Source organism: Xyrauchen texanus, chromosome 36, assembly GCF_025860055.1.
Source record: "Xyrauchen texanus isolate HMW12.3.18 chromosome 36, RBS_HiC_50CHRs, whole genome shotgun sequence".
NCBI classification, from domain to species: Eukaryota; Metazoa; Chordata; class Actinopteri; order Cypriniformes; family Catostomidae; genus Xyrauchen; species Xyrauchen texanus.
The window spans coordinates 15,764,066-15,787,910 of record NC_068311.1 but is presented as its reverse complement, the minus strand read 5'-3'; positions in this window follow the sequence as shown (position 1 = coordinate 15,787,910).

Sequence of the window (23,845 nt, the reverse complement as noted above, 5' to 3'; positions counted from 1 at the left end):
TGTAACAAAATGCTCAGGCGCACATGCCATCCGTGGTTGCTGGACTACTGTGTGCATTGTTGCTATTTCCTTCTTTCTAATTTATTAACAATTTCTTTACATGCAAGTAAATTACAAAAATTGGATGACTAATTAAAAAACAGAAAAAAATGGCTATCTACAATTTAAAACACACCAAGGAGCAGATACACTAAACAGTTGTGCCACTTTTGAGCTTGGTATTTCAGCGCAAATTCCAGCATCTTATTCACTAACCACCCGCAATCACGTTTAGCGGGCACAATGAGCGTTGAAACTGCACTGCGTCTTCAATAAGGAAGTCATCATTATTCCATTCTTCCTTTAATGAATGGGGCACTAAATGAGCAGATACAAAAATACAGCGCTTTTAGCGGGTTCAATTCATTATTAGTGAATCAGCCCCAAAATCGTATTTTGTTTTATTTTTGTGTGACATTTTTTGAAAATTTTGTGCTAAATTAAAATTCATAATTTGTTTTTGTGCATTTTATGTATATGTTATTTACTATATTAAATGGTGTGACATATCAGCATTAAATCAGCCTATCGGCTCTCTGGATATCAACACAGGCAATTGAATATTCGTATTGGTCGACCACTAATAAAAATAAATACTGCAAAATGAAAGCTAAACTGAAAAAAACGAAAGCCACTTCTCCGTGTTGTATTTCTGTGCAAAAATATAACCACAAGAAGACGTATACAAAATGTGTGATAACATGATTTTAGTGTGCTGAAATCACAGGTTTTATCCAATTTTACAACTTCATTGCCACAATGATGCCCAAACAACATTAAAAACAACGGTTTAAACAACTTTAATGAAAAAACACAACAACAACAAAAAAAACATTTATCTACAGAATCCCATCTGGCTATGCGAGAACGTGATCGTGGTCAAGCGAAAACCAGAGTGGACATCGGCAGGGCATCCTGGCGGGACCTTCGTTCTGTTTTAGGGATCAAAACCGACCCTGAATTGGCGTTCTTCTTATTGGACAGGTAAGCTTACATAACTGCAAAGCATGTGAAATATAGTGCCACAAGGATTGATCTGTGTAATTGTAGCTTACTTGATCTTGCCTGCAAATGCTGACAAATTGCAAGATACTTTGCTTCATAACTTTCAAATAATTTCAACGATCTTCTATTTCTATTCAGGTATACAGGATAGATTTAAGCAAATATGCTGGTTTCTTGATCGTAGTACAACATATGACATACAACATAACAGTGCAGTGCAACAGTAAACTGTCTGGTATAGTTTGGTAGTGTGTAGCTGTATGCTATGCTAGCTGATAAGTAGTTTTAGTTTAGTCTCAAAGTTTGTAGTAAAACAATCATAACTGTGTAATTTTAATTACGCTACCTCATCTGTCAGCATGATGCCGGTGAATTACGTTCAGCCTCTTTGTACGTTACGTCATTGTTTTGGCCACTGCCCGCTCCTCACATCCCTATGGAATGTGTACACGAGCTCGAGTGTGAGCAACAGGTAGCTGGCTGCAGTTCACTTAACAGCCACAGGTGTCATTAATAACAAGGTTTTTTTTATCTTACATACTGCACCTTTAAATTACAATAATATGGAAAATTCTAAACAATAAGTACCCTGCTCGGAACGCAAACGCACACACTCACAGCCCTACCCAGAAAATCTCTGGTGACACTGATCTGACTAACATGCATTAAATCTCACAGAACTGGCCCCTGGGCACTGCCACCCACATAAACAGTCCTGCTGTCTCCCAGCATGCTCAACTCCCACAGCTAGGAGGGGTGAAGGGGGTGCATTGATATTGGCAACAGCTCTGTGATGCCTCACACTGGAAACTTCATCAGTGAATCATGCTCAGCTCGACTATGCACAGAGAGAAAGGATAGCAACAAACTTCCTCCCTATCTCTCTTTCTCTCTCAAACACACACACACACACACACGCATTGTTTTTCCATGTTTTATGGGGACTTTCCATAGACATAATGGTTTTTATACTGTACAAACTATATATATTCTATCCACTACTCCTAAACCTAACCCTCACAGAAAACTTTCTGAATTTTTACATTTTCAAAAAACATAATTTAATATGATTTATAAGCTGTTTTCCTCATGGGGACCTACAAAATGTCCCCACAAGGTCAAACATTTCGGGTTTTACTATCCTTATGGGGACATTTGTTCCCCACAAAGTGATAAATACACACACACACAAAGATCCCCCATTTAGCCTTAACAGACTGTAGGGGCAAGTGCTGTTAGCGAGCACCTATGAAGCCCGGCGTTGTTTTACACACCATACCAGGTACTCATTTTAGGCTGAGTCGACCTAGAGGAAGCCCGGGACCGGTTCAGATAATCGTCACTGGTGTTGGCCATGAGCAGGAACCGAACCGAGCGCTAACCGCTACACTACCGCCCCCCCCGCATAATTACCCCTGCTTACTCACTCTTATACTCTCAAGTTCTCTCTTCCTCACACTTTGATATTCTCAAGAGCAAGAAGAGGCCTGGTGAAAGCTGAATGCTGACACAATGAAAACAGTCAGTTCTGAGGATGGGAACCAATACAGCATGCATAGGAATGCAAAAATAACAACAACAAAAAAAACCAGAAAAGACACTTCTAAATGTTACATGTCGATATAAAATTTAAGATAATGAGAAGTAACAAAAAAAATTCCATGACAGAAAAAGTGACAATAGTCATACACTACATAGCCAAAAGTATGTAGACACCCAAAAACCACAACTACAGTTTATGTGCTTGAAGATAAATTTACTTGACAAGAAAACTGGCATAAAATATTTTGTCTTGTTATCAGAGAAATGTAACTAAATGTAGTTATTTTTATGCTTAAAACAGCAAGAAGAAAAAAAGATTTTACAATGTGGTAATAAATAAACTTAATTCAATGGGAAAACAAGTTTTCAGTTCTTACCCCACTGGCAGTATTATATATTTGTTTTTAAGCATAAAGTTGACTCAATTTGGTCTAATTTCTCTGAAAACAACACATTATATCTCATGCCATTTTGCTTGTCAAGTAAATATATCATGTTTCAAGAATATTTAGGTAATTTTACTGGAAAACAAGACAAAAATACTATAAGGAAAATGATTGAAGAGTGGGGTTCAGGCCTGGGCTTTGATCAGGCCAGCTAAGTTCTTCCACACCAGACTCAGTAAACCATTTCTTAATGGACACTGCATTCTGGAATAAAAATTGTACACTCCATTCTACTTGAGAAAAAATTGTCTATGGAGATTGCATGGCTGTATTCTTGATTTCATGCACCTGTCACTAATAGGTGTACAGTAGCTGAAATCACCAAACCCGTTAAAGTGGGTGTTCACATACTTCTGTAGTTTATCAGAAAAGCCTTTGAGTCGCAGATTAAATATTAACAATGCCCAAATGTTGAACGGGGCACAACAGTAAAAACCTCACACTTCCTGCCATGCTATAAATACAAATGTAAGCTGAGAATGCCGTTTTCTCACGGTTGTATTCTGAGTGTGTTTACAGTACAACCCAGCTTGCAAATGTGTGTGTGCGTGTGTGTGTGAGTGGCTAGATGCAGGTAACTTGGTGCTGGTACGTGTTCAAAGACGGGCGTGTACGTGCCGACCTGCCCGTGTTAGAGTGTGTGAGTGTGCTTGTGCGGTTGGCCCAATATGCATGGGACCGCAGTAGATCAGATGAGACAGAGAGAAATAGAGAAATAGAGATAGGTAAAGAGAGAAAAAGAAAGATCGAAAGCTGCATCACAGGATCCAGCGTGTGGCGCACATTGCAGCGTGGGTACAACAGGCAGCCCAGAAACCCACACACAGGTTTCACTTCTGCCTGCTGTGGCAGCAAGTTCACACTGCACAAACCGGGTGAAAAGTGCACACGGAGGTCATGGCACAGCCGTGCCCACACTCTTACAAATTACTAAAAAAATCTAACAGTAAAAAAATCATAATAATTCCACCCCATAATATAACACATTACAACTTTTCTATATGTTCTAACACTACTTAATGCATTATATAACACAAAATAACATTTAAATAAATTTTTTACAGTATGTATCATTTTGGTTAATGTCAATATATAAATATATTCCAATGTAGTGGCAACGTGTAACAGAAGCAGTCTGAAATCAAGGCTTTTAAAAATAACTTTAAAAAGTAGGAATGAAGAAAACCAAACACTTCGGCCAGAGAGGAAAAAGTTAATATCAAGACTCTACCATTTAAATGATATTGCTGTGTGTGTGTGTGTGTGTGTGTGTGTCAGAGTGAGAGCAGCAGAAGGCAGCTGGGTTTGAGGGTGAGCAGGGTTTAGTCTTTCTCATGGCCTCCAAGCCCACTCTGGCCATCAATCCAGTGGTGCTATTGGCAGAGCTCAGTGACACATTCACCACTCATGAAGCAGCCACACAGACATTCAAACACGAAGAGAGAGAGGAAATGGAGAGAGAGAGAGAGAGAGAGAGAGAGAGAGAGAGAGAGAGAGAGAGAGAGAGAGAGAGAGAGAGATGTTGAGTGTCAGTGTAGGGTGTTAAATGAATGTCAGAAACTCCTGCATAAGTGGCTTCTCCAACCAGCAGAGCGGTGAAGCATGTAGGTCTGCTGTGGAGCCAGACTGTCTGCTAAAGGAAGAGCCTGTCCTCTGCTGGTGGAGCACAAATCTGCAGCACTTTTACGCATATGAGGTCCATAACAGATACATTTTGTCTAACTCAGAAATTTACAGAAGCCTCCCATATTTGTGCATACCTTGATTTCAGCGACATAAGCAAGCATGAATGTTATTCACAGAATAATGTGACAACTGTGCAGAATTTTGAAAGTCTGGTTCTGAATTTGGTGACACTGTGGTATATCCTACACATATGACCAAGGGTTATACGATTAAAAATGTTGCCCTGGGCCTGTGAATTTAAGCAACATGCCCAGAGACAGGCAGATATGTTGTGCAGAACACAAATGAAGAATTTTAGAATAATATTTCAGCTCTGTAGGTCATACAATGCAAGTTAATAGTGACCTTAACTTTGAATCTTAAAAACCACATAAAGGAAGGATAAAAGTAATCTATATAACTCCAATGGTTGAATCCATGTCTTATGAAGCGATATGATATGAAATGCGTGGATGAGAAACAGATCAGTCCTTTTTTTACTATAAATCACCACCTCAGTCACGACATTCACGAGAATGTGAATTGCCAAAAAACAAAAAAAGAAGAATGTGAAAGTGAAAGAGGAGATTTATGGTAGTAATAATTTAAAAAAGGGACCTACATATTGATCTTTTTCTCACCAACACATATCATATAGCTTCTGAAGATATGGATTTAACCACTGGAGTGAAATGGATTTCTTTTATGCTGCCTTATGTCATTTTTGGAGATTTGTTCTGGCCAACATTCACTTGCATTTTGTGAACATTCAAAGCTGAGATATACTTCAAAAATCTTAACTTATGTTCTGCAAAAAAAAGAAAGTCATATGCATCTGGGATGGCATGAGGGTGAGTAAATGATAAGAGAATTTCCATTTTTGGGTGAATTAACCCTTTTAGACTTGAGATAGCAAATGAGATGTGCACAAAATTGTTGAAATTATATTAACACTTATTTTACACTATATTTACTTTCGACTGACAAGGCTGTTGGTAGATTTTGGAACTGGCACAATGGAGAACTACAACTTCCGTTAATTTACTGCAAACATTTCTTTTTATTATTTATAATGTTTTCTTGTTTTCCAGTAAAAATATCGAAATATTCTTAAAACTATAGAAATTTACTTGAGAACGTTATTTTAGAACATTATTTAAACAAGAATATATAACAAGAAAAAACTATTTGCCAATGGGATGAGTAAATCAATCTTTAAATGAAAGTGTTATCTTGTTTGAAGCATAAACCCCACTAAATTGAATTATGTATTATGCCAGCTTAACATCAGCCACTGGACACCCTGTTCTCTAGATTTCGGCATCATCCAGTGAAATATCCACATCGCACAACCACTAGTTTTGAAATGTAATTAAAAACAACAGGGCAGTGATCAGCTGTTGAAATGAACCATACAACTGAGAGAATATAACACAAAAACCATACCAAATCACATCATTCTGCACTATTCTAAGCCACTTTATAATGTTAGTGGTGTGTTCACACTGAAAATGCAAAAAAAGAGTCCTTTGAATACCCATATAGTGTTGAATGTTGGACACCTCATGCACTTAGCAGTCGCGACTTGCCCTACTTAGCGGCAGAGGCGGGTTGCCCGGCTGCTAAGGTGGCTTGATAAAACATTTGTAATCAATGGTGAATATGGCAACAACAACTTTTCTGTGAAGACAGCACCTTACAAAAGTGAGTTGAATGCTTTACCATCACCCCACGCAGTGTGAATATGTACATTATTTGAGACATACGTGTTGAACTGAGATGGGCTAACATGCTAAAGCTAGCAGCAACACATCACATGATTTTTGAAATGCCACATCTGTCAGCTGAAAAATGGTAAATGATTGTGTGTAGTAAAAATTGTTAGTGCTCCATTTGAGACAACACTACACAATAAAAATTCATACACAATGTACTATGTGTCACCGGTCCTGCTCGACCTGCTCTGAGAAGGATTCAAACCGGCATCTACGTCATTGGAGGCAGATGCGCTACGAGGAGGCTAAAGGCTACAGCCCATAATGTCAGTCACTAGTGCACCTCTTGAGGCCAGAGGAGTGAGGTTTACACACTGCACAGCTACCTACCAGCTGGCTACTGATACACTCACCCCCCATAAGCCTTACTCCCATCCGGGTCACGGCACCACTGTCACGGTCCTTCTTGACCCGCTCTGAGCGGGTTCAAACCGGCATCTCTGGCATTGGAGGCTGGCATGCTAACTAGGATTCTAAAGGCTACAGCCCCTAATGTCAGTCACTGGTGCACCCCTTGAGGCCAGAGGAGTGAAATTTACACACTACACCTTTACCTACCAGCTGGCCACTGTTACATATGGACTCGGGTCATTTAGTGCAAGTACACAGTGTAAAGTGTTCTACATGTGAAATGACAAGTGTGGTTCTCAGTAGTCAGGGTTGGGAGGATTACTTTTGAAATGTATCCCACTACAGATTATAGAATACATGCTGCAAAATGTAATTTGTAATGTATTCCTTTAGATTACTCAAGGTCAGTAATGTATTCTAAATACTTTGGATTACTTTTAGATTTTTTTTCACTTGTTTTGACTATAAAAATACATTCTCTGACAAACCTAAATATCTTATGCAATGTTGTTTCTAAAACCAGATAAATCAAATTTATCTGGTTTTAAGGATTTTTTTTTTATATATATATTTTACAGGAAAACAAAACAAAAATTATTATCAAGAATACGATTTTTGCCCTAATATCAAAGGTCTTACTAGAAAAAAGAAAATATGATCCAACTTGAATTTTCTTGATAAAAAAATGATCGTGCCTGGTAACATGCATGTAGAAATAGGCTAGAAATTGCATATTAGCTTAGCGTAAATCTGACAATTTACCCTTGCTCCAAACTTACTTCAAACTTACTTCTCTGTCTGCTCGTATGAATGCAACACATCATAAGAAAGTGTTTCACCACTGTTCAAATGCACTTTGGATCGCATCATTTATATGTATAAATGTTTTCCATCTGAAAGGAATAAATATTAAATGAAACAAATGACAATACAATGCAAAGTAATCTCTTCAGTAATCAAAATACTTTTTGAATGAAACTGTATTCTAATTAGCAATGATATATATTGTAACTGTAGTGGAATACAGTTACTTATATTGTATATTTTAAATTCGTAATCCCGTTACATGTATTCCATTACTCCCCAACCCTGTCAGTAATAGATCCTGCTGGAGTACTTGTGAGCCCTTTGGAATAAAGCAGTCACTGAGCGCTGTTTGAGGTCTGTTTAACGATCAGACCACCCTCACGCTCCTCATCAGTCTCTCCTTATAAACCATGAAGAAGTAGGCACTGAATTCTTGCCAAAAGAATTTGAGAGACAGTAGTCAGGTGCCCCTGCTGTCCATTAATGACTAATAGCAGCCAGAGTGAAAGTGGTATTTAGGATGTAGCTTCATACATACACTCAGGTTTTTAATAGCTGCGACCCAGGACAGATGATTACAGTGTGTTAAGTGCTCTGGCTGGGTACAGTAGCACCTATTTAACAGCTGTAAATCACCTAAGTACTAACAAAGAGATAAGAGTGTTTCTTCATATTATACACACATAAGTGGGCTGTATACATAAGGCCTTTGTTAGTTCCGAGCTCCAGGTTGTTTGTCAGACGAGTCACCTGGTACAGTAATTCTCCAGAAGAGATTAGAGAGCCGTTGGGTAGTTGACATTAAATATGTACTGCGGTGTACTGCCATGTAATGCTGTGTGACATACAATACTCCTTCTAAAACTATTTGAAACAATATTTAGCAAATTCTTTTCTAATTATTCTGCATGCAGCTTTTATGAGCTAATAATAAAGATAAAATGTGTAATTTCTGCACCACTAACATGACGTCCCAAAGGAAATTTAAAACAGTGTTTTGTTTGTTTTTGTAAACAGTTTTCCCAAATACTCCCTGTCTGCCATTGGTCAAACTAACAGATAGTCCTGCCCCCTAAACTTATGCCATAGGCTGAGCCATAGAGTGCATTTACAAGCACAGCAATACACCGATAAAAATAAAAAATAAGCTTATTCAAGAGAACCGACAACATAAGAAACCCGCATTTATTTAAAATTAGAAATAAATTGATTATTCCCTGCTTTTGACATTACAACATAAACAGTCATGCGCACAACACTTGTGTACATTGGATAAGCCAGAGACTATTTAGCAGAGACGGGTCGCTTCTATTAATATGAATGGGAGAATGAGGAATGCCCAACAGTCAACAGATGTAGAAAATAATTCCTGCCTTAAAGGTAAAAGAGCCAATCACCTTTAAGATACAGAGAACGCCTGTCAATCAACTCGAGAATGTAAATGCTCATTAGCTTAGTGAGCCGGAATTTTTTTTTTTTTTTTGTAATCTGAGGAAAAGAAGCACAATTTGTGATACCAATCATATTTTACTGCTGATTTGAAATATGTTCTTTGATTGTAATATTGAACAACCAATTTTGAGCTTTTGGTGTTTCACCATTTAAGCTGCACTTTCATGACTGGAAATAGCTTCCTGAGAGCGTTCCAAAGATGGCCACCAGTGGACTGAGTTGCTAGAAAGACTTTGGGATAAGCTGGTGATGGTGTTTACGTGCAGAGCGAAACAGGGATACTGGGAAAAAATCTACCGGCGTCGATCGTTTTTTCTTTAAATGTTTATGATCTTACATGGTGTTGGCTTTTTAAGCATAATCGGTTTAAGAACATGCATTTAAACATGCTCACTTTTGCTGTGTCTGGCTTTTAGATATTACCAGAGAGTTACACTTTTCAGGGAGATCAACCTATGAAGTAAAACTGTGGTTTATTTATAGTTACTTCTGTTAAGCAAGGATATGAGAAAGTGTTTAAACATTAAAAAAATATCAACTTTAATTGACAGACTATAAAAGAATATTTGTACATTTCAAATTAAATGCAATTATAATTTTTCCCACCACAAGACCATTTAAAATGAACTAGAAAAACAAAATAGTGATTAAAAATGGCATACAATGTAAATAATTGAGTGACCAGTTGCAGGATCCATGATAAAGGCCAGGAACGCTGTCACGTGAAAAGCAGGCACTCGCTGTTCCACAATGGTCTGAATGAGGCAACCGTGGACATGCACACATCATCGCACTTCCTATTCTGAGAAAATTCACTCAGTATAGTTGTAGACACCACTTACCTCAAAAAACATGCTGTCTTTTTTTCTATCAGAGCCGTTCTTACACGGGGGCCACATATGTATTTGCATGTTGCAAGTGCTGACGAGCAGCGGTAACCACAGCAACAGAGTAATGATAATTCCCTGCCCACCGATACCCATCTTTCTAGCTTTCACATCCAGCAGTTGGAGTGAGTCATGATGATGCATACACTGTTTCCTGTGCACAGAATTCTCCCTGACCTAAAGACTTTCTTTTCCTGTGTCTGTTAAATATAGTGTGATCTTATTTTGAGCAGCAGTTGTGCCTTAAAGAGACTCTAGTGACGAATTTAAAGACCAAAAGGCTGAGAGGCTGATTTTCATAGTGCAAAGATGGAAAGTGACAGTTCGAGTCACACTTAAAGCAATAGTTCACCCAAAAAATGTAATTCTTTCATGATTGACTCACATTGAAGTCATCCCAGATGTGTATGTATTTCCTTCTTCAGCAGAACTGAAATTCATATTTTTATAAGCACATTTTAGTTCTTTAAGTCCATACAATGAAAGCAAATGGGTGCCATCAGACTGCTGGCTGTTTGATGGTCCAAAAGGCATATTTAGGCAGCATAAAAGAAATCCACATGACTCCAGTCGATCAGTTAATGTATTCTGTAGCAAATCGATAGGTTTACGTAAAAAATAAATCGACAATTAAAACTTTATTAATTTTATAAAAATGCTTCCTGTTACCAGTCAACCCATCACGGGGCTGTCGCGTGATGTAAACGTGATGGTGCATTCACGCGAGAAGTCGGAAACGCGTGCTTTGTTCACAACGGAGGAACATCAAATCATGACGTTTAATCATTTCAAACAGCTAATCCATTGCTGGCCGGAAGTAACGGTTTAGAGTTCTTTTTATTTATGAATTTGTTTCTTACACAAACCTATCAATTTGGTTCAGAAGCCATTAATTGATCATCTGGCGTCGTGTGGATTACTTTTATGCTGCCTAAATGTGCCTTTTGAACTGTCAAATAGCCAGCAGCCAGATGGCACCCATTCATTTGTCAGGACATACAGAGCTGAAATGTGCTTATAAAAATCTTAATTTCAGTTCTGATGAAGACAGAAAGACTTCTTACACAATCAAGAACTGATGCTTTAGACAAACCCAACCACTTGACTTACTACAGTCCCCACCCCTTCAAAGGCACAAACATACACACTTCACATGCATCACAGAGACAATGGCACATCCTAAACTGCCTGTATGACACCATTCTGGAGATCTGTGTGAGGTCAGGGTTAAGAGATAAATATGGGTTATCAGCACTCATCTCAAAATAAGAAAACACGCCCTGATTGGTGCAACAAAACACTCAGCCACACTTCTCACTTGCTCTGATAAAGAAACAGATAGCGGAACATGATGTACACTGGTGATTGAGATATGGTTAATATTATTAATATCATTCCATTTTAAACATTTTATCAGAGTGCCACTTTTCTGAGCCATGTTTACAGTTACATTTTAACAACTGGTGTCAACTGGAGGGTGAGTGATTGTAAATGAGATGGCTAGTGGAGTTTAGGGCACCCACTTGTCTATGTAGACTCCTCAAGCAGCCACCGACAAGATGCCGCCTCCGGAATTGACATTAACTATGAACATGTTCCACTTACTTTTGACAACCAGAAAGTGTCCAAATACTTTATCTTAATACTGAACAGTATATCATTTAAAACCTAGAAAACATATTTTTGTGAAATATTTTGCTTGAAAGGTGTGCTTGTGCTATCTTCCTTTAAAATAAATACCATTTGAATTGATATTTTAAGAAATGCAATGTCATCTTTTAATCCTTAACATGTGCCATTTTTCAGCACACATCGTGTTTCCCCCCGCATTATTCTGTTATCGCGATTCAACTGTGTGCATTTTCCGTGTGCATCTGCTTTCTATTTTTATCGTGATTAAACTGCGTGCATTTTACAATGCACACCCGTTTTTCTCCTCTGTGTTACACAGATTATTGCATTGATCTCAAAGCACCACTTATTAAGAACAATCATAACAACAAACAATTACATGAGGGATTTACATTGATTTCAAACCTTCACCGCTCAGGAACAACAACCAACAACAACGACAACAAACAATTGCTGTAAGTCATTGCATCGCTCATGTTATTTCTTCCTGCATTGCATGTCACATATTTACTACAGCTTCTTCTGTCAGCAGTGAGGGATTCACATGTGATAAATGTAAGGTTAATGAGTTAGAGACACGCATTCGAACGATAGTAGAGGTCAGTGAATAAGATAAGCTGGTAGATACTGTTTCGGATGCAGGTAGTACAATGAGCAATGCACACACTTTGGTTCCAGCTCTAGAGCCCCGCAGCTGGGTGTTTGTGTGACGTCTCGGCGGCATACTTGCTCAGCAAATGCAACACCACTCTCTTGTTCCTGTTAGGGTTTACAATTGATTCTCCCCACTCAGTGCTGCACCCACTCAGAATCATGTTAAAAGAGCCTTAGTAATTGGTGATTCTATTGTAAGGAATGTGGAAAAGAGACTCCAGCCACTATTGTTAAATGCATTTCCGGGGCTCGAGCATCTGACATCAAATTAAATGTACAAGTGCTGGCTAATAATAAATGTCACTCTAGTGGCTCCCTATTGACCCACCCAGGCTTGGATCTCGGACCTCATCCTCCTCGCGACTGCCCCTCCCCGGCAAATTTCCCTGAGGAAAGACCTTCTTTCTCAGGGCTGGGGCACGCTCTGGCATCTGCACCCAGACCTCTGGAACCTCCACATCTGGCCCCTGAATGGGACGCGGAAGATCTAGCTGATCTACCACCTGCCGTCGTAAACACGATCAACCAAGCCAGAGCCCCTTCTACCAGGCAACGTTACACCCTAAAGTGGCGCTTGTTCGCAAATTGGTGTTCTTCTCGGGCTGGAGACCCACAAAGGTGTGCAGTCAGGTCAGTGCTCTCATTTCTGAAGAAGAGATTGGAGGGGAGGCTGTCCCCGTCCACCTTGAAGGTGTATGTAGCTGCTATCACAGCCCACCATGACGCAGTAGACGCCAAGTCTTTGGGTAATCAAAACTTGTTTATCAGGTTCCTAAGAGGTGCCCGGAGGTTAACTCCCTCCCGGCCAAGCCTGTTCCCCTCCTAGGATCTCTCAGTGGTCCTCTCGGGCCTTCAGAGACCCCTCTTCGAGCCACTAGAATCAGTTAGACTCAGGACCCTCTCCCTAAACACGGCCCTGCTGATCGCGCTCGCCTCCATCAAGAGGGTCGGGGACCTGAAAACGTTCTCTGTCAGCGACACTTGCCTGGAGTTAGGTCCGGCAGACACACATGTGATCCTAAGACCGCGGCCGGGCTACATGCCCAAGGTTCCTACCACGCCCTTCAGATACCAGGTAGTGAACCTGCAAGCGCTGCCCCGGGAGGAGGCAGACCCAACCCCTTCGTTGCTGTGTCCAGTACATGCTTTTTGTACCTATTTGGACCACACACAGCTCTTTGTCTGCTTTGGTGGACAGCGGAAAGGGAACATTGTCTCCAAACAGAGGCTCTCCCACTGGGTGGTGGACGCCATTTTCATTGGCCTATCGCACCCAGGCCGTGCTCCCCCCCACCCCTTGCGTGTCCGAGCACACTCAACAAGGAGTGTTGCTGCCTCATGGGCATTGGCCAGAGGCACCTCCCTAGCAGACATATGCAGAGCAGTGGTTTGGGCAACATCTAATACCTTAGAGTCTGTTTCGTCCCGTGTTTCTCAGGTCCGAGCCAGTAGAACTCGGTAACACACTGACGGACTGACCGGGTGGATTGCTTGCACCTAGCACCCTTTCCCTTGGTTGAGGTAAAACCGTGGGCTTTTTCTCCCAGGTGATCCCAATCACTCGGCTCCCTGGATGACTCCTCCGTAGTCCTCTAGGTCCGCAATTCAGAGGAGGAATTCGCCGACCCAATCCACTGCAGGTAATCAGATCTACCCTGTACTGGAATAGGTACTCCACAGGTCAGGGCTCCTACATGGACTTCCCCCTGTGTGTATTTTCCGCGGTACGGTCCCCTTACCAGCGGACCTGCATCTCCCTGTCTGTAGCAACTCCTCCCTCTGAAGAGGCAAGATCTACCACCGCTCCACTTGAGCCCATGTTGTGTATGTCACCACTCTTACCTACCCCTCTCTGGGCAGGTGTGGTCTACGCAGGGTCTTTTCCCCTTGAAAGAATAGGAAACTCGGTAAGACCCCCTTCCCCGATGCGTGTAAGGGCCCCAGCCATTGACTCTATGCGAGAAACATAGAGAGAAAAGAGGCCCGGCTAGGCTCTGCCCGTTCCCAGGTTGGCAAGCGTTGCCTTGTTCCCCTGTCTAGGGTAACCATGAGGATTCCGACGACTTTATGGGGCATTGGGGGGAAGGGTACGTGCAGTCTGATACGGCTGGTCGTTTTGGCACGTCAAGTACATGCCCGCTCCTGTGTCTGCAGTAAACGTACACGGCTCAGCGCATGGCGTGATTTAAATTGGAACCCTAGTGTCGCTTCTTCGACACAACGTCAAAGTGACCTCCCGGCCATGTCGCTGAGCCGAGCCACTGTTGTGGCCGGACCATTTCCGACTCCTCAGAAAAATCCTGAATGAAACAGACATATTTCCCCGCCTTTATACCCGTATGTCCGGGGGAGGGACATGCAAATTCTGTCTGCCTTTTCTGACATGCAAATTCTGTCTGCCTTTTTTCATAGATCAGAGTTATATTTGGCGCTCAAGAGAGACCCCTAGTGTCGCTTCTTTGACACAACGTCTCATTCCCTCCATCAGGGAACGGAGGTTACATCCATAACCTAGATGTTAGCATGGTTTAGGTCCTATTTAGCGGACCGCTACCACTTTGTCTATGTAAATGAGGAATTGTCAAACTTAACAAAAGTTAAGTGCCACAGGGATCAGTTTCAGGGCCTCTGCTTTTGTCCTTGTATATGCTTCCCCTGGGAGATATTATCAGGAATCATGGAATAAATTTACACTGTCATTTACACATTTTCAAATTTCTGGAGTGTATCAATGAAATCAAAGACTGGATGGACAGAGGAACAGAGGTACTAATTACTGGACCAAAAACCTCTAAAAACAAGCCACTAAAATACAATTTGACTCTTGATGGATCTACTGTTACATTGGCTTCAACAGCGAGGGATTTAGGTGTTATATTTTATACCAATCTGTCCTTTGAAAATCAAATGACCAAGTTACTGTCGTAACCTCTGTTCCCTGATAGAGGGAACGAGAAGTTGTGTCGATGTAGTGACATTAGGGGTCTCTCTTGAGAGCCTTGGTTACCTCATATCTTTGAGAAAAGGCCAATGAGAATTGCGTCTGTTCAGAAAAGATTTGAGGTGAGAAGCTGAGAGTAAGGTCCCGGCTATTTCAGCGGCTTAATACAGTGTCGAGGCAAGAGGGAAACAGAGTCTCTTTCCCTCCATCAGGGAACGGCAGTTACGATAGTAACCAAGATGTTACCCTTCTGTCACTCACTCGACGTTGTGTCGATGTAGTGACACTAGGGGTCCCTATCTAAAAACGGCTCAACACTGAAAGTGTTACGTGGACTGCTGTTGCAGGTGCAAGCAAGCTGTTGTGTGCGAAAATAGCAGGTGCATCAGACTGCACGGAACCTTTCCCAATGTCCCAAGAGACATCATATAGTTCTCCACATCCCTGAGGGAGGGAAGCGACGTAACTAGCCTGGGAGCAGGCCGCGCCATCCGCAGCCTTTTCTCTCTCTATGTTTTCTCTCTGTAGAGTGTTAGAAGCAGCTGGGGGCATCTAACGCTATAACACGCATCGGGGAAGGCGTTCTTTTCCAATCCTATTCTTTCAGGGGGAAAAGACCCCGCGGAGACCACATCCTGCCCAACAGGGGAGGTTAACATGTGGAAAATATGTCACATGGGTTTACCAGCCACTCAAGGAAGTGGCAAGGTGGTAGGTCCTGTATTGACGTGGAGGAGTTCTACAAACACAGCGACCAGGGGGCAGAAGGGAGCTCTGCCCACGGGAGACGCGGGTCTGCAGACAGGGAGACCATACTTCGGAAAATACATCACAGGAGATATTGGAATAATCAGAACCTGTGGAGCACCTATTCCAGCGCAGGCAAGATGGTGCCTGCTGTGGGTCTGTCTGTGAACTTCCTCCGCTGAGTTTGGAGCCAGAGGGCTAGGGAGGAAGGACACCCAGTGTCCGTGACTTGTGGACTAGACTGGGTGAGTAGAGCTCACATCTTCAGTGGGCTGGGCAACACCCAATACCTTTCCGAGATTTTACAATCTCAGGGTTGAGTCGGTCTAGTCCCGTGTTCTCGCAGGTCTGAGCACGTAGAACTCAGGAATGCAGAACTTCTGACCAGGTGTTCCGCTAGCACATAGTACCCTTCCCCTCCACTGAGGTGATCACGTGCGCTCTTTTCACCCAGGAGAGTTCACTATATTCGCGCTCCCTGTATGTTCTTCCTCACTAGCACTCTGATCCATGAATTCAGCGGCGGAATTCCCCGACCAGACCACTACGTGTACTAAAATTACTCTGTAATGGAATAGGTGTGCCACAGGATTAATCAGGTGATCCCTCGTGGATTATTCCCCCTGTGTGTATTTTCCGCAGTACAGTCCCCCTACGGGCGGACCCGCGTCTCTTCCCTCTCAGCAGGTAGGATCTACCACCACGCCATTTCCACATGTGGCCTGAAAACCAATGTGACGTATTTCACAACTCTTTACCTCCCCCCAGCCTGCGCAGGTGGTGGTCTCCGCGGGGTCTTTTCCCCCTGAAAGAATAGGAGTTGGAAAATAATGCATTCTCTGATGCATGTGATAGCATTAAGATGGCCCCAGCCACTTTAAATCTATGCGAGAAACATAGAGAGAGAAAAGGTGCGGCTGGAGCGGCTTGCTCCCATGCTTGGCACGTCGCTTTGTTCCCCCCTTCGGGATAACGGGAACCTAAAAAGTTTTTTCCAATTTTATGGGGCGTTGGGGAAGGGTACGTGCAGTCTGACACAGCCTGTTGCTTTGGCATGCAACTGCCTGCCCGCACCTGCATCAGCAGTGCACGTACACAGTTCAGCGCAAGGCGTGACTGAGTAGGGACCCCTAGTGTCACTTTACTCGACACTACGTCTAAGTGAGCGACAGAGCCACTGTAACGGCCGAACCTTGTTCTCGGCTCCTCAGTGCAAAACCTGAATGAACAGATGCACGTCCCTCCCTTTATACCCGTATGTCTGGGGGAGGGACATGCAAATTTGGTCTGCAAGTTCAGAGGTAACCGAGGCCTTCAAGAAAGTCCCCTAGTGTTGCTTCACTCGACACAATGTCTCGTTCCCTCCATGAAGTCATGGAGGTTACAACAGAAACCTAGACGATTTAGGATAGACCTCACAGAAATTACTGGCCGGTTGAACTGCAATGCACCTCACTGATCTCAGCCTGCATCACCTCAGTCTAATGATGGACTACATTCTTATAATGGATGACTGAGGATATCATAGTCTGTCAATTAATTGCCAACAAATCCCTTCATCAGCCAACTAACAAAGGACAATGCATCTATATGAACTTCTGCAGTTAATCCAGGATGAACTTCAAAGACATTAGTCATTAATCTTACAGTTCTTACAAAATCTTTGTTTAAACACTGACCTTTAACACTTACTTAGTTTAATAATTTTAAAGCATGACTTGCACTATACATAATTAAGTAATATTGGCATTATATTCATGATGTTAGCCAGAAGGGAACTGGCCCCCACAGTTATTTTTCTTCATTTACCAACATCTTATGGAGTTTTGTGTTCCTTGCCACAGTCGCCTTTGGCTTGCTCACTGGGTTTCTAAATACAATTATTATTATTTAATTACTTATTTTTAAAATTATTCACAATCGTATTTTATCAAACTACACAATGATGACTCTAAGATATTATAGATACTACAGTTTCATTTTCTTTTAATGCATGATTTTCTGTAAAGCTGCTTTAATATGATGTGTGTTATGAAAGGTGCTATAGAAAAAAATTACTTGACTTGACTTTAGAAGCTTAAAAATGTTGGTAACTATTCACTTGCATTGTTTGAACCTACAAAGCTGAGATTTTCTTCTAAAAATATTTGTTTGTGTTCAGCAGAGGAAAGAATGTCATACACATCTGGGATAGCATGAGGGTGAGAAAATGATGAGAGAATGTTTTATTTTTGGGGGAACCATCCCTTGAAGTGTCCAAATACTTGGACTACTATATATCATCAATAAATAAATTGCAACAGTATTTTTATATTAAAGACGTTGCACTTGCACAACATTGCACATGAACATAGCAGAAGAGGAACAGACGTTAGTATGTAGGTCTGTTATTTAGAGTGTTCTTCATGCATGTATATAATTGTGATCCAACATGGTTCTGCTTTCAGTAAGTCTGTGGTGATTGCCATAGTGCCATAAGTAATTTTGCAGCAGATTAGCAAGCACAGATGTGCCAAACTGCCACACACACACACACACACACACACACACACACACACACACACACACACACACACACACACACACACACACGCACACACACACACAAACAAACAAACACATGCAAACTTCCCCTGTGGAAATCATCTATGATTTTCTCATCAGTTGCACACCATACTGGTAAATTAAGTTTGTTAAAAACAGCTCTAAGTTTGTTAAAAATAACCTGGGATTTGGAAACATTAAATTATAACACATTAGCAAAAACAATTAATTAAATAAATTTTCAACCAGTTAGAAATGACTATGAGTCTGTAAACGAATCACTCTATACAAGCAGTTCCCCAACCTATTCATGCACTGGCGTAGATTTAGGTAGGGATGGTAGTGATATGTCCATACCAACTTTCAGAAAATCAGACATATCCCGACCTAGATCATAGACATCTATGCCACACTAACAATCAGTGAGGGAAACTTCAACTAATTTGAACAGGATCACATATAACTCAAAGGAACACTACTCTCACCCAGGGAGAATATTGTCACAAAGCTTTCACAGACTGACCTCATTACTTGCAAACACAACAGCCAATAGCAAGTCCCCAAGCAAAAACCACAACAGACCTCAGATTAGCAGCGCTTAAACGGATTCACATGGCAAAGGTTACTTAAAAAAACACCTGAGCAGGATATAAAATGCAAGTATAACTGGACAAAGAAATTATCCCAAAGAAATTATAATTCCCCTTCTGTCGCTCTCTCCACGTTTTGTCAGAGAAGCGACACTAGGGGTCTCTCTTGAGCGCCGATATTCACCTCTGGACTATGAAAAAAGGCCAATGAGAGTTGGCAGCCAGTATTTGCATGTCCCACCCCCGGACATACGGGTATTTAAGCGGCGCAAATACGGGAGTTCATTCAGAAAATTTCTTCGGAGCCAATGGTCGTGTCTGCAACTGCTGCGTGTACACACCGAGTTCTTGCTATCCCTCTGCTGCATGCTGTTGGATTCTACGGCGCACAACAGCGGCTTTCTCCTGTTTGCACGGCTGTGCATTCCTGCCCCTGGGCGCATCGACAGTGCAGATTCAAAAACTCTCACGAGTTTTTTCCTAAAAGAGTGATTTTATTTAAAAGAGTAATTTCCTCTAAAAGAGCAAAACACAGCGGCGTTGAACGTCCTTTTAAGGACGCGTCTTTATAAAGATGCCTTTCGCCCCTGTGTTGTTTCTGGATGCGATAGAGTGCTCTCCGCTTCCGACGGCCACAGGCGCTGTCTCGTGTGTCTGGGTAGCGATCACGCCGAGGCTGCGTTTGTGGATGGTTCATGTTCTCACTGCGAGAACATGACCATGACAACGTTGCGGTCGCGGCTTGCTTACAACCGTGAGCAAGCCACTCCAGCCGCCCCCCGTGTCGCTCCTTCTTCCCACGGGATTGAGGACGATGCGGCTGGCGGTAGAGGCGATTTGGGGATGGCAGCGGGTGCAGCTCCGCCGGGTACGCCCCCTCGGACCACCCGCACCCCGACACGCTCGTTGATTCCCGTCCGTGCTCGAGGCAGTGGTGACTCGCCTCACAGCCATTCTGCCGACCCTCTTGCGATGAAAGCAGATGAGCTCGCCGAGGCATCGGAGGGCGTGTTATCTGATGCTGAACACTCCCCTGGGCTACCGCTTTCGGGCCTGCACGCCCAGGCTGAGGCTGACACACAGATGACTGACATGCTTTCCCGGGCAGCCAACAGCGTGGGCTTGGATTGGAACCCTCTATCCTCCCCACAACCATCACGGATGGACGACTGGTTCCTGGGGTCTGGGCACCGCTAACAGCCTCGCTCCCCCCTGTCCCGTTTTTCCCGGAAGTGCATGACGAGCTGACGTCTTCATGGAGAGCACCCCTCTCCACTCGTCACATCGCCACAGGCTCGTCCGCCCTCGCCACCCTCGACGGCGGAGCGCGCCATGGGTACAAGGCGATTCCCCAGGTGGATAGGGCAGTTGCGATCCATCTATGCCCCGGTACCCCTACCACCTGGCGAGGTCGCCCCGTACTCCCTTCCCGGACCTGTAGAGCAACCTCCTCGCTGACAGCGAAGGCCTACAGCGCCACCGGACGCGCCGCTTCCACCCTGCATGCCATGGCTCTCCTGCAGGTCCACCAAGCCAAGGCACTACGCGACATGCACGGGGGTGGCCCTGATCCCAACAACTGCGCTCAGCGACCGACCTTGCCCTGAGAGCGACGAAGGTCACAGCGCAAGCGCTCGGGCAGGCGATGGCCACGCTAGTGGTCCAGGAACGTCAACTGTGGCTGAACATGGTTGAGATGCGTGAAGCCGACAAGACTCGCTTCCTCAACGCCCCGGTCTCCCAGTTCGGCCTCTTCGGCGACACCGTCGAGGACTTTGCCCAGCAGTTCTCCATGGTGAAGAAGCAGACAGAGGCCATCTCTCACATCGTGCCTCGCCGCAAGCATGCCGCCACGGCCCATGCCCCGTCTGCTCGCCGAGGGCGTCCTCCCGCGGTCAGAAGGCAAGCCCCTGCTCCACCTCAACCCGGGCCCAGCTCTCAGCCCCAGCGTCGAGCAAACTGCAGGAAGCGCACGCCCCCTGTCTCACGGACCCCCTCGAGGACTCGGAAGGCTCCCAGGTGCTCCTGAGACAACGCACCCAGAGCCCAAGATGTTAGCTCCGGAGGTGGTAAGACTGCTCCGTCCCCCGGTGGAGGGCCGGGAGGAGAATCCTTTGTTTTTTCATTTGCCGCACCCCCTAACACGGGCTGCGGTACCCAAATTCTCAATAAAAGAGCTATTTCCTTTGTCTCTGGGGCACATGGCCCACAAATGCCATTCTCACGGCACTCTGCTTTCAGGCCTCAACAGTCCCGGCTCCATGGACGCGGTGTCCTTGCCTTCAGCGCCACGACTGCTCCCCGGCCGGCTGGTTCAGACGAGTCCAGAGGACACCAACATCAGACCTCCTCCTCAGTCACGAACCCGCCCCCCGCCGGGTGCGCGGAGCAAGGTAAGTGCTTTGAGTTTATTCTCAGCACCAGAGCCTCGGGACGCCACGTTGCCTCCCGACGCCGCGTTACCTGTTCCGCACCGCTCGCGAAGCCCGCCGGTACGTCCAAAAAACCCGTCCCCTTGGTGCCCCTAGCACGGAGTTTAGAGGCGTGGCTTTCACTGCCCAACCCGTCACGCTGGCTGCACCGGACCATTCGACTCAGTTACGCAATTCAGTTTGCCAGGTCTCCGCCCCCCTTTGTGGGCGTACATTTTTCCGCAGTACACGGCCAACATGCCCACTCCCTGCGTGAAGAAATCGCCTCCCTTTTATTAAAGGACGCGATAGAGCCTGTCCCTCCAACCGAAACGAAGAAGGGTTTCTACAGCCCTTACTTCGTTGTACCCAAGAAAGGCGGCGGCTTACGACCGATCTTGGACCTGCGAGTTTTCAATCGGACCTTGTCCAAACTCCCGTTCAAAATGCTCAACCAGAAACAAATTCTATCTGGCGTCCGGCATCTAGATTTGTTCGCAGCGGTAGACCTGAAGGACGTGTACTTCCATGTCTCAATTCGCCCTTGACATCGACCCTTCCTAAGGTTCGCATTCGGCGGCCAGGCGTATCAGTACAAAGTCCTCCCCTTCGGCCTGTCTCTGTCCCCTCGCGTCTTCACGAAAGTCACAGAGGCAGCTCTTGCCCCGCTCCGAGAAGCCGGCATACGCATACTCAATTACCTTGACGACTGGCTCATGCTGGCCCACTCCCGAGAGTTACTATGCGCACACAGAGACCAGGTGCTCAGCCACCTCAGCCGTTTGGGGTTTCAGGTCAACTGGGAAAAGAGCAAGCTCTCCCCGGTCCAGAGCATCTCTTTTCTCGGTCTGGAGTTAGACTCAGTCCCAATGACAGCACGTCTCTCCAACGAGCATGCTCAGTCAGTGCTGAAATGCCTCGCTTCCTTCAAGCCAGGCGCCATGGTCCTGCTAAAACTTTTCCAACAGCTCCTGGGGCATATGGCATCCTCCGCGGCGGCCGCGCCGCTGGGGTTGATGCATATGAGACCACTTCAGCACTGGCTCCGGACTCGAGTCCCGAGACGAGCATGGCGCCGCGGCACACACAACATAAAAGTTACCTCTGCCTGCTGCCAAACCTTCAAACCCTGGACAGACCTCTGCTTCCTAAGGGCAGGAGTACCCTTGCAGCAGGTGTCCCGACGCATTCTGGTCACAACCGACGCTTCCAAATTGGGTTGGGGCGCCGTATGCAACAGGGGCGCAGCCGCAGGCCGGTGGAACCGAGGCCCGCTGCGCTGGCACATCAACTGCCTAGAGCTGCTAGCTGTTTTTCTGGCCCTGCAGAAGTTTCTCCCGTTAATTTGGAACAAACACGTCCTAGTCAGGACAGACAGCACCACAGTCGTAGCCTACATAAACCGCCAAGGCGGAGTACGCTCCCTCCACATGTCACAGCTCGCCCGTCGTCTCCTCCTTTGGAGTCAGCAGCGACTCAAGTCACTGCGCGCCACTCACATCCCCGGCAACCTCAATGTGATAGCGGACGCGCTGTCAAGACAAAGCTTGCCTGGCGGAGAGTGGAGGCTCCACCCCCAGTCAGTCCAGCTGATTTGGGACCGGTTCGGCAAGGCTCAGGTAAACCTGTTTGCCTCCCAAGAAACCTCCCAGTTCCTGCTCTGGTATGCCCGGACAGAGGCTCCCCTCGGGGCAGACGCGTTGGCACACAGCTGGCCTGCGGGGCTGCGCAAGTACGCATTCCCCCCAGTGAGCCTTCTTGCACAGGTGCTATGCAAGGTCAGGGAGGACGAGGAGCAAGTCATTCTGGTAGCCCCTTACTGGCCTACCCAGTCTTGGTTTTCTGACCTCACGCTCCTCACGACAGCCCCTCCCTGGCGAATTCCCCTGAGGAAGGACCTTCTTTCTCAGGGACGGGGCACGCTCTGGCACCCGCACCCAGACCTCTGGAACCTCCACGTCTGGCCCTTGGACGGGATGCGGAAGATCTAGCCGGCCTACCACCGACCGTCATAGATACAATCAATCAAGCCAGAGCCCCCTCTACCAGGCATCTCTACGCTCTAAAGTGGCGTCTGTTCGCGAACTGGTGTTCTTCCTGAGCCGAAGACCCGCAGAAGTGCGCAGTTAGGTCATTGCTCTTGTTTCTTCAGGAGAGGCTGGAGAGGAGGCTGTCCCCCTCCACCCTCAAGGTGTGTGGCCCACCACGACACGGTAGACGGCAAGTCTCTTTTGTAAGCACAACCTAATTTTCAGGTTCCTAAAAGGTGCCCGGAGGATAACTCCCTCCCGGCCTAACCTGTTCCCCTCCTGGGATCTCTCGGTCGTCCTTACGGGACTCCAGAGACCCCCCTTCGA